The sequence below is a fragment of the Pelophylax lessonae genome (assembly GCF_965119305.1).
Source record: "Pelophylax lessonae genome assembly, chromosome: 4".
Lineage (NCBI taxonomy): Eukaryota > Metazoa > Chordata > Amphibia > Anura > Ranidae > Pelophylax > Pelophylax lessonae.
In genome coordinates, this window is record NC_138771.1 from 382,876,893 (window position 1) to 382,886,695 (window position 9,803).

At 42.7% G+C, this 9,803-nt stretch overlaps 1 protein-coding gene across 2 annotated transcripts in view; it reads left to right on the forward strand.

Moving 5' to 3' along the window:
- FBXW11 (F-box and WD repeat domain containing 11) overlaps positions 1 to 7,763 on the forward strand; it is a 565,949-nt gene extending 558,186 nt beyond the window's left edge. For both annotated transcript variants that reach the window (XM_082256216.1, XM_082256217.1), the window contains one exon: positions 7,105 to 7,763. The gene's annotated coding sequence lies outside the window, so the exon portion shown is untranslated. The remainder of the gene's footprint in view (positions 1 to 7,104) is intronic.
- The last annotated feature ends 2,040 nt before the right edge of the window (positions 7,764 to 9,803 follow it).

A 9,803-nucleotide genomic window follows, 5' to 3' on the forward strand; every position in this document is an offset into this window, starting at 1 on the left:
CTTCCAATATTCGACTATCCCTGGATCGCTTAAAAGCTTTGCTGGGGGCAGTAATGGACTTGATGCAACAAGGAGTGGTAGTTCCCGTTCCTTGGACAGTTTCAGGGGTTCTATTCGAACCTGTTCACAATGCCCCGGAAAGAGGGCAAGGTGTGTCCAATTCTGGTCTTGGGAAGATGGAGTCCGAACAGTGGTGGCCTCCCTGCATCAGGGGGATTACCTGGCGTCCATAGACATCTAGGATGCCTATCTTCATATCCCCATCTTCGCAGGACATCAGCGTTTTCTTCGCTTTTCCCAAAGATCATCCCTGGTTCCCACCAGGAGACTGAACTATCTGGGCCTAAATTTGGATACATCCTTGGCAAGAGTGTTTCTCCTTGCGGAGAAACTCCAGAAGATTCAGTCAATGATTCGGATGTTGCTGTCCGTCAACTGGCTGGGACTGATGGTGGCCTCCTTAGAGGCAGTACCGTTCGCCCAGTCTCATACCCGAATTCTCCAAGAGGAGATTCTTCTTTAATTGAATCGGAATTACGATTCCCTGGACAATCGGATCCGGTTAAGCGAGCGGACCAGGGAGTCTCTGGTCTGGTGGCTTCGGTCTCCGATGCTCAGCCAGAGGAAGTAATTTCGTCAGATAAACTCCAGGTTACCGATAAATGTGTTGGAACTGAGAGCGATCAGACTTTGTCTGATTTACTGGACCAAGCAGCTCCAGGGCAGCCCGGTTCAGATCCAATCGGACAATGCCACGGTCGTGGCTTATGTCAATCACCAAGGGGCACCAAGAGTGCCCTGGCGGCCATAGAAGTGGCCAGCATTCTTCATTGGGCGGAACAGTTGTTCCAGCTCTCCCCGCGGTATTCATTCCGGGGGTGGAAAATTGGCAGGCAGATTATCTCAGCTGTCAGATTCTGGATCAAGAGGAATAGTCTCTTCATCCAGAGGTATTTCACCAGCTGTGCCTCCATTGGGGCACCTCGGATGTGGATCTGTTGGCATCTGGGCTCAACAGGAAGGTGCGGAGGTTTGTAGCTCGCGCCTGCGATCCTCTACCGGACGCAGCAGACGCGCTGATCGCCCCGTGGGGGCATTATCAGCTACTGTATGCCTTCCATCCTCACAAGTTACTGCCGAAACTTCTTCGCAGGATAGAGGTGGAGGGAATTCCAGTTATCCTGGTAACTCCAGACTGACCTCGTCGAGCCTGGTACGCCGACTTGGTCAGACTGGTCGCGGACGCTCCTTGGAGACTTCATCTCAGGGAGGATCTGCTGTCTTAGAGACCGATCTTCCATCTTGCTTTACAATCGCTGGCCTTAACGGCCTGGCTATTGAGACTCAGGTGCTGAAGGACAAGGGATTGTCAACTTCAGTTATTCCTACTTTAATTAAAGCAAGGAAAGCGACTTCTAGAAAAGTCTATCATCGCACATGGAGGTCTTATATTGCGTGGTGCGAATCCTTTGGATTTCCTCCACGGGCCTATTCGGTGACCCGAATCTTGGCTTTTCTGCAACAAGGAGTTGAGCAGAAGCTGGCCTTGAGTACTATCAAGGGTCAGGTTTCAGCGTTAGCAATTTTCTTTCAGAAAACCTTTGGCTACCCATTCCTTGGTGCGGAATTTCATCCAGGGGGTGCGGCACCTGGCTCCGCCAGTGCGCGCACCCTTACTGCCCTGGGATCTTAATTTAGTGTTGTCGGTTCTTCAGAAACCTCCCGTTGAAAATATCAGGGAGATTCCCTTGCTTACTTTATCCCAGAAGGTGGCCTTCTTGGTGGCCATTACTTCTGCACACAGGGTGTCAGAACTGGCCGCATTATCTTGTCGTTCCCCATATCTGGTGGTTCATAGGGATAAGGTGGTTCTTCGTCCGAATCCATCCTTCCTTCCTAAGGTGGTTTCAGAGTTTCAGCTGAATGAGAACATTGTATTCAGGGTTCGTACGGTCATTAAAAACCTGGAAAAGTTATGGAATTCTGAGATGACACTTTCCAGGCCTGGAAAGGTCATGGAAAAGTACGATTTTACAAATGTTTTGGAAAAGTCATGGAAATCTGAGCGGCGGGGGGAGCGGATGCTTAAAACTTTTTTATTGCAAATTAATGTATAATTATTTTATTTTATGCTTGTGCACATTTCCGGGTCCGCAGCAGCCGAGGAGTAGATCATACACCAAGCACAAATCGCTGGCAGCGGGGAGGGCTGGGCCGCGGTTTGCCTGTATGTGACTGGCCAGCAGCAGCAAACCAATCACAGGCGGCGGAAGCGTCACTGGAGGGCGGGCCGCATGAACGTGATGATGACGCAGAAGGGGGCGGTAACCGTTTTAGTTACCGCACCCCCGCGTCATCACGTTCATGCGGCCCGCCCTCCAGTGACGCTTCCGCTGCCTGTGATTGGTTTGCTGCTGCTGGCCAGTCACATACAGGCAAACCGCGGCCCGGCCCTCCCCGCTGCCTGTCATTGGTGCACGATCATTTCCTCGGCTGCTGCTGGCCAGTGACTGACCGTAGGGCAAACTGCGAGCACCTACTGTACCAGTCCTATGGGAATGTTAAAAATAAATGTAAAATAATTAAGCATCCAATCCTGAGTCGCCTTAGTTTCTGTGAGAACTCTTTTCTGCCTCATGGGACTGTTAGGTTCGGCCTAAGAATAGTAAGCGCCGCATTTTTTCCAGCTGCACCTTCATGACTCACTGCCACCTGAACAGCTTTATTTGGGCAAGCAGGAGCACCACTGTTCTTTTTCCCAAAAGTAAGTGCCGCATTTGTGCACCATCAGATCTGTGCCATCCATACCAGTCTGCCTGCACCTCATGACTGTCGCTTGGGCCTAAAAGATTGCTGTGCTGCATTTTGTGCATCTCACTGTCTGTGCCATCCATACCAGTCTGCCTGCACCTTATGACTGTCGCTTGGGCCTAAAAAGATTACTGTGCTGCATTTTGTGCATCTCACTGTCTGTGCCATCCATACCAGTCCGCCTGCACCTTATGACTGTTGCTTGGGCCTAAAAAGATTAAGTGCTGCATTTTATGCCATCCATACCAGTCCGTTCACAGTTACAGCAATGCCAGGGAAATGCAGCTTTAAAAATGTATGGCTTCATGACGAAAAGTATGAGAGGTGGCTGGAGAAAGATCAGGACCCGGGACGTGCTAAATGTACAGTGTGTCGTAAAACATTTGACATTTCGAACATGGGAGAGGCAGCGCTGTCTAGCCACGCTAAAGGTGCAAAGCACCAGTCTGCAGCTGCGTGCTCGACAGCTTCCAATCCGATCGCTGGCTTTTTCACCCGTGCGCCTGAAGTGACACCGGCTCCCAGCTGCGGCAGCGGTGCTTCCACCTCATCCTCTGTAAAACAAGGGACCATTTTGAGTCACGCTGTATCCAGAAACGAAACTCTAACAGCAGAGGTACTGTGGGCTCTAAAGGTGGTTAATTCACACTATTCATACAAGTCTTGTGAAGACACAGGTCAGCTTTTCCAGACTATGTTCCCAGACAGCAAGATAGCGGCCAGCTTTGCATGCGGCAAACGTAAGTGCTCATATTTATGTTCAGAACAGTGTTGCTGGACACGTTTATTTTTTAGTTGCTTCCCCTTGATTTATGTTATATCTCCTGTGGATTACGTTAATCCATTTCTAAGCGGTTCTCAGGGTTTATGTTATGAAACGTCGTTACTGTGCAAGCGTTATTTAAATAAATATTTCATATTCCACTGTACACTACAAAGCTGGTCATTTATATTAGTAAAAATATGCTGGGTGTGACATAGATTTTCTTCTTATTTAACACGTATACATAGACATTTCATGAAACATTAGGTCATGAATATTTACGTGAAGTCATGGAAAAGTCATGGAATTTCATTGGTGAAAATGTGTATGAACCCTGTCCTTGGATGTGGTTCGGGCAATCAGGGTATACCTGAAAACTACGGACTCGTTTCGTAAAACGGATTCACTTTTTGTGATCACGGATGGCCCCAAAAAGGGGTTGCCTGCATCTGCCGCGACTATCTCCAAATGGATCAGACGGTGGTACAGGCTTATTCTATTAAGGGTCGGAATCCTCCGTTCCCTGTTAAGGCGCACTGCACTCGGGGCGCTTAGTGCTTCCTGGGCCTTCCGCCATCAGGCCTCAGTGGTCCAGGTTTTCAAGGCGACTATTTGGTCGTCGGTTCATACCTTTACAAAATTGTATAAGGTTGATGTGCTGGCATCGTCGGATGCCTCTTTTGGCCGCAAGGTTCCTGCAGGCCGCTGTGTGAGGAGACTGTTGGTCTACCTCGAGGGTTTGTTGGGCTTTTCACTTAGGTCTCATCTTTTTGCTCGATGAGTCCTTGATGCTTCTAGTTGGCTCCGGTTGGGCCTTCTGGATTTTGATTTCTGTTATCCCACCCCTCATTTGTGGCACTGCTTTGGGACGTCCCGATTTGATATTAATCAAGAGGACTGCGTCTGTCAATGAGCGACAGAGAAAAATTGATTTTTGTAAAATCTTACCGTAAAGAATACAATAAGACACGGGACACTCACTAAAACTAGAGAAAAAAAACGGTTTAACCTTAAAATACGTAAGGGGTTCTTCACTGTCAGAGCAGTAAGGATATGGAATTTGCTTCCACAAGCAGTCGTATCAGCAGGGAGCATTGATAGTTTCAAAAAACATACAGGGGTATACAATGTACGGTTAACAGCAAACACACACACATCATAGGTTGAACTGGAGTGACTGATGTATTTTTTTCAACCTCACAAACTATGTAATGTAACCTCAATGCACTGTTTAATTTGGCAACTATTTGGCAAATGAGGTTTAATGTTGATAAATGTAAAGTTATGCGCTTGGGGGCTAAGAGTATGCATGCATCACACATACTTGGGGGAGTAGAACTGGGGGAATCCATAGCAGAGAAGGATCTGGTTGTTTTGGTAGATCCTAAGCTTAATACCATGCAATGCCAAGCTGCGGTTTCCTAACCCAGCAAAGTCCTTTCTTGTATTAACAGAGGCATGGACTCCAGGGAGAGATATAATTTTGCCCCTGTACAAATCATTAGTAAGACCTCATCTGGAATATTCAGTTAATTTTTGGGCACCATTTTTCAAAAGGATATCAGAAAACTAGAGAGAGTGCAGAGAAGGGCAACCGAACTGATAAGATGCATGGACGAGCTCCGCTATGAGGAAAGATTAGAGGAACTGAATTTATTCTCTCTTGAGAAGAGGAGATTAACGGGGGATATAATCAACATGTATAAATATATAAGGGGTCCATATAGTGAATTTGGTGTTGTTCACTTTAAGGTGATCACAGAGGATTACATCTAGAGGAAAAGAGATTTTGTATCCAAATACGGAAAGGTTTCTTCACAGTAAGAGCTGTGAAAATGTGTAATAGACCCCCTCCAGAGTTGGTTCTGGCCAATTCACTTGATTGGTTTTAAAAAAGGCCTGGATTCTTTCCTAGGTGTACATAATCGAATTGAGTACTAATATTTATAGGTAAAGTTGATCTAAGGAATAACTGATTGCCTCTTGGGATCAGGAAGGATTTTTTTCCCCTGCTGTAGCTAACTGGATCATGCTTTGCCTTTCTCTGTATCAACTGGGGTTGTAGGATTGTGTATATGGGACTGTATGGTTGTGTTTTCTTTACTGTTTTTTGTTTGTGTTGAGCCAGATGGACTTGTGTCTTTTTTTAACCTGACTAACTGTAATCATTATTTGAGTATTGTGACATGGTCCATTATCTTGCCATCAGAAGATGGGTACACTCTAGTCGTGAAGGGATGGGCACGGTCAGCAGCAATACTCGGGTAGGCCGTGGCATTTAAACGATGTTCAATTGGTACTAAGGGGTCCAAAGTGTGCCATGAAAATATCCCTTACACCTCCAGCCTGAACCGTTGATACAAGGCGGGATGGATTCAGGCTTTCATGTTGTTTACACCAAATTCTGATGGTGTTTGCAGTTGAGCTTTGGAGACACATCCCCAAACTAATTTGGCTTCAGCCATTTAATTCTTATTTAGTCATTCCCTGGCATATACACAATTTTTAGAAGTGAACATTTCTCATTGCCAAATATAGAAATTTGAGATTTGCTCTTGCCTGCTTTTGAATTTTCAGGACATGAAGTGAGGGGCTATCATTTTAATTGGAGCTCCACTTTAATGGTTGGACAGGCTCAGTAATAAGCACAGTTGGGGCTAGCTAAGCTCTCCTGCCTGGCCCTCTAAGGTTGAGAAGAACATCACTAGATCAGAGTTTGGAATGTGTAATAATGTAAATTTACACAGATTTCTATGCTACAAACTCAGTGATTGTTTTTCCAAAATCTTCGGACCTCTTTAGTGGTTGACATTGAATTCTGATGCACGTGGGAACCTGTTTTGGTAAAAGGGGTACATATGTTTTTGGAGCTCAGGATTTGTCCTTCAGAACATATACAGTATTGTTAAGGTCTCATTTACTTTTAGAATCTTGGAAGGAATTTTAGCAGATATTACAGGAAAATTAAAATTTGATTATGTTAAATGTAAGGCCCCTTTCACACGGGACGGACTCTGTCATGCAGATCTGCCAGCGGCGGATCTGTCTGCTGATCCCTGCTGAGCAAGCAGATGACAGGTCTGTGTCTGCTCCGCTGTTCTGTATGCGGTGGTGCCTGTCCGTTTCCATCCGACTCATTCGATCCTGTGAACAGATAGGGAACTGATCCCCATCTGTCTGTATTTGGCTCCCCAGATTGGATCCAGGCGGGTGTAAATGTACAGGTCTGCCTGCATCCGCCTCCCCATAGAGAACAGTGGGTGGTCCAATCAGGTCCACCTGAAAAACAGACAGGCAAATCCAATCAGTATGCTGGTGTGAAAAGGGCCTAAAGCAGCATGAAAACTTGTTTTTGTACTGGATGTGTGAAACCTCAGAATAGGTCGGTCACTGCACCTCTACTTGAATTCCAAATGGTCACAGTTTCTTTTTATAGTCATAGATGCAAAGAAACAATTAAGCAGCATTCACGTAGAAAGAAGTCTCTGCATTATTTTTCCACAACTCTGATTTGTTATGTTTGTTCCTAGGGACTAGCTATTCTGAACTACTGTACTGGATATGTGGATGTGGCTAGAAGCTCATGTACAAGTAATTATTGGTGATAATGGTGCCGCACTGAAGAAAAGATCTTTAACCATCCTTTAATCTTATCCCACATACTTCTGGCTACTAGAATTTACCACAGCCTAATGAACAGAACTTGATGAAATGTTCGTAAAACTGCAATGGAAAACCCAGAGGTGAACCTTTACATTTTAAGAAGTGAGCATTTGCTGAAAGAAGTTTTGAAATGATGCAACTGCATTTGTTTTGCACTTGGTGACTTTCATGAAGAATGTTTTCCAATAGTGCGGGTGCCAAACATATCCAAATTGTACTATGTGTTTTTTTTTTTTTTTTTCTAAACCCTTCAACACAGCATATTTTTTGTTTAGCATGTATATGGTAACTAATTAAAATATATGCCAATTATTGCTATTTTTGGAATACTTTTAGTGTTGTACACATATACCATTGTGTTAATTGGTTGACAGCGATTGTTTTGTAGCAGCTGTGTATTTTTTTTTAAGAGTCCTGGTTAGTGTTTGTCTTAATTGTAAGCCATATAAAAAGTGCATAATTCTTATGCGCCAAACCCTCTAGTTTGTCCCACTGTGAGATTGTTACAAAAAATAGGAAATGATAAGCTGTAAACTGAAAATACCCTAAAAGTGGATCTTGTAAACTGAAAATACCCTAAAAGTGGATCTGTCACTGAAACATTAAACGAAAAGAAGAGCGAATCATTCTTTTTTTTTATGGTCTGTTACAGAAGTGTGTATTTCATTGTTACTTTTTTATGTTAGCTGTCAACATCTGAAAAATTGCACCTTCCAAATTATGTGGTCTCTGCAGTAATCTGGTGTAGATGACCTTTGTATTTAAATACACGGTGTAACATTTTGATATATGTTAAGGCTGATTTACAAGAACTGATGAAAAGTAGTTGTGGTGGTGGCATAGTGAACAGTCTGAATTTTGCTTTTTCTGTAATGAATATTAGAAGAGAGAAACCAAGAGCCACAGTTTGTATAAATTATGCATTTTCAAAGTGCAACATTGAATGTGGTAAACCTGACTGAAACAAGTTTCTGTAGAAGCTCTTGTTGTATAGACTGATTCAATAATCTGCTATTTATGCACCACAGAAAGTTCTGTTTCATCTACGAATTGCATTGGAATAATATATACTGTTAATCCTGTGTTATTTATATGTGAATCACATGTAAGACTTTTAGCCTATATTACTCACTATTTATAGTCCTGAAAGAAAATGTGATGGAACCAATCAAATTGTTAAATGTCTGAGAATACAAGTTAGAATTATGTTTCCTTTTTGTGAAACCAGAACATACAGAAATCCCACGGAGTATTGATACATAGAGAAAACATCATTTGGGAATTCTTGTTCTGTTGATAGGGTGACAGTTGCACTTTAAAGTGGATAATATTGACAGTATTCCAGTACATGTAAACCTTTTAACAAAAAAGTGTTTAGTTTATGTTCCTAATTTGTGCCAAAGTTATTTACAACAGACCATTTTGTGTAATTGTGTTTTAAATTACCTTTTGAGGTTCAAGTAAGTTAATTTTGTTGATAACTTTGAGCATGCTGGTTTTCAGCAATTTTTTAATTAAAACTGGCTATTTCCTGGTAATTCTGTTTATCTTGAATTTGTTTTTGATTAAAGTGTAGAAAACCTTTGCATAAACATGTGAATAGGTTATTAATATGCCATTAATATGTATATTCTAAATACTACTTAACTGCCTTACAACTTTAGTGGTCGCAAAGCACACTAAAGATGTAAAGTAATATCTGTAAAATAGGGTTCCTGAGGTTCTCACAATGTATATAAGCACAAAGTTGTATTATGCTTTAAGTATTTGATGTCTAAAAGTTGAATGTTTCAACTAGGATAACTGTTATAGTCATCCATCTTAAGCACACCATTGAAATACCCACAATGCTTTTATGTGTGGGGATAGCAAGCTCTGTGCTTAAAGAGTAATTATTTTTTTACATTAAGCAAACTTCTACCAGTGCTCCTAGGGAATGCTAATCTGACTGTTGTTTAATGTCCAGTAAAACTGTTGGCAACTGTTAAAAATAGTCATCAGATTATTTTTTTTTACCTGTGTAAAATGTGTTTCCTCTAACTCAGTCATTAAATATGGCACGTTTTGCATATAATGCGTATACATTTTTTTTCCTTGACATTGGTACTTTAAAATGTTTTAGACTGTTGTTGGGACCACTCTTCTGCTCTGCCCACTTTTTGTCTTTAAGAGCCTCAAACTTTGCTTGCATAGCCCTCCTGCATGCCTATGCCTCGTACACTCGATCAGATAATCGGACGACTTCTCGTTCGTATTATGTTGTATGATACTAGTATCAAATTCAACAATGCCTACTAAACTTATGATTTTTGTCATACGATTCTGGAAAGGCTTCCTGGTTGCGTAGCTACAAATCGGATAGTGCAAAACAAAAACAATGGCAGCCAAGCTTTTTCCAGGTTTTTTTTTGCGTTTCTGGTCATGCGTGGTCTTGGTCTATCGAATTTAGCGAATGCATACTGTACTAATTAAACAATTGTATTTCGCTAGGCTATCAAATGACAAAAGTTTTCATATTTGTCCCTTCGGATTTTGCTGAATGAAATGTTGTAATCGGCTGTCGAAA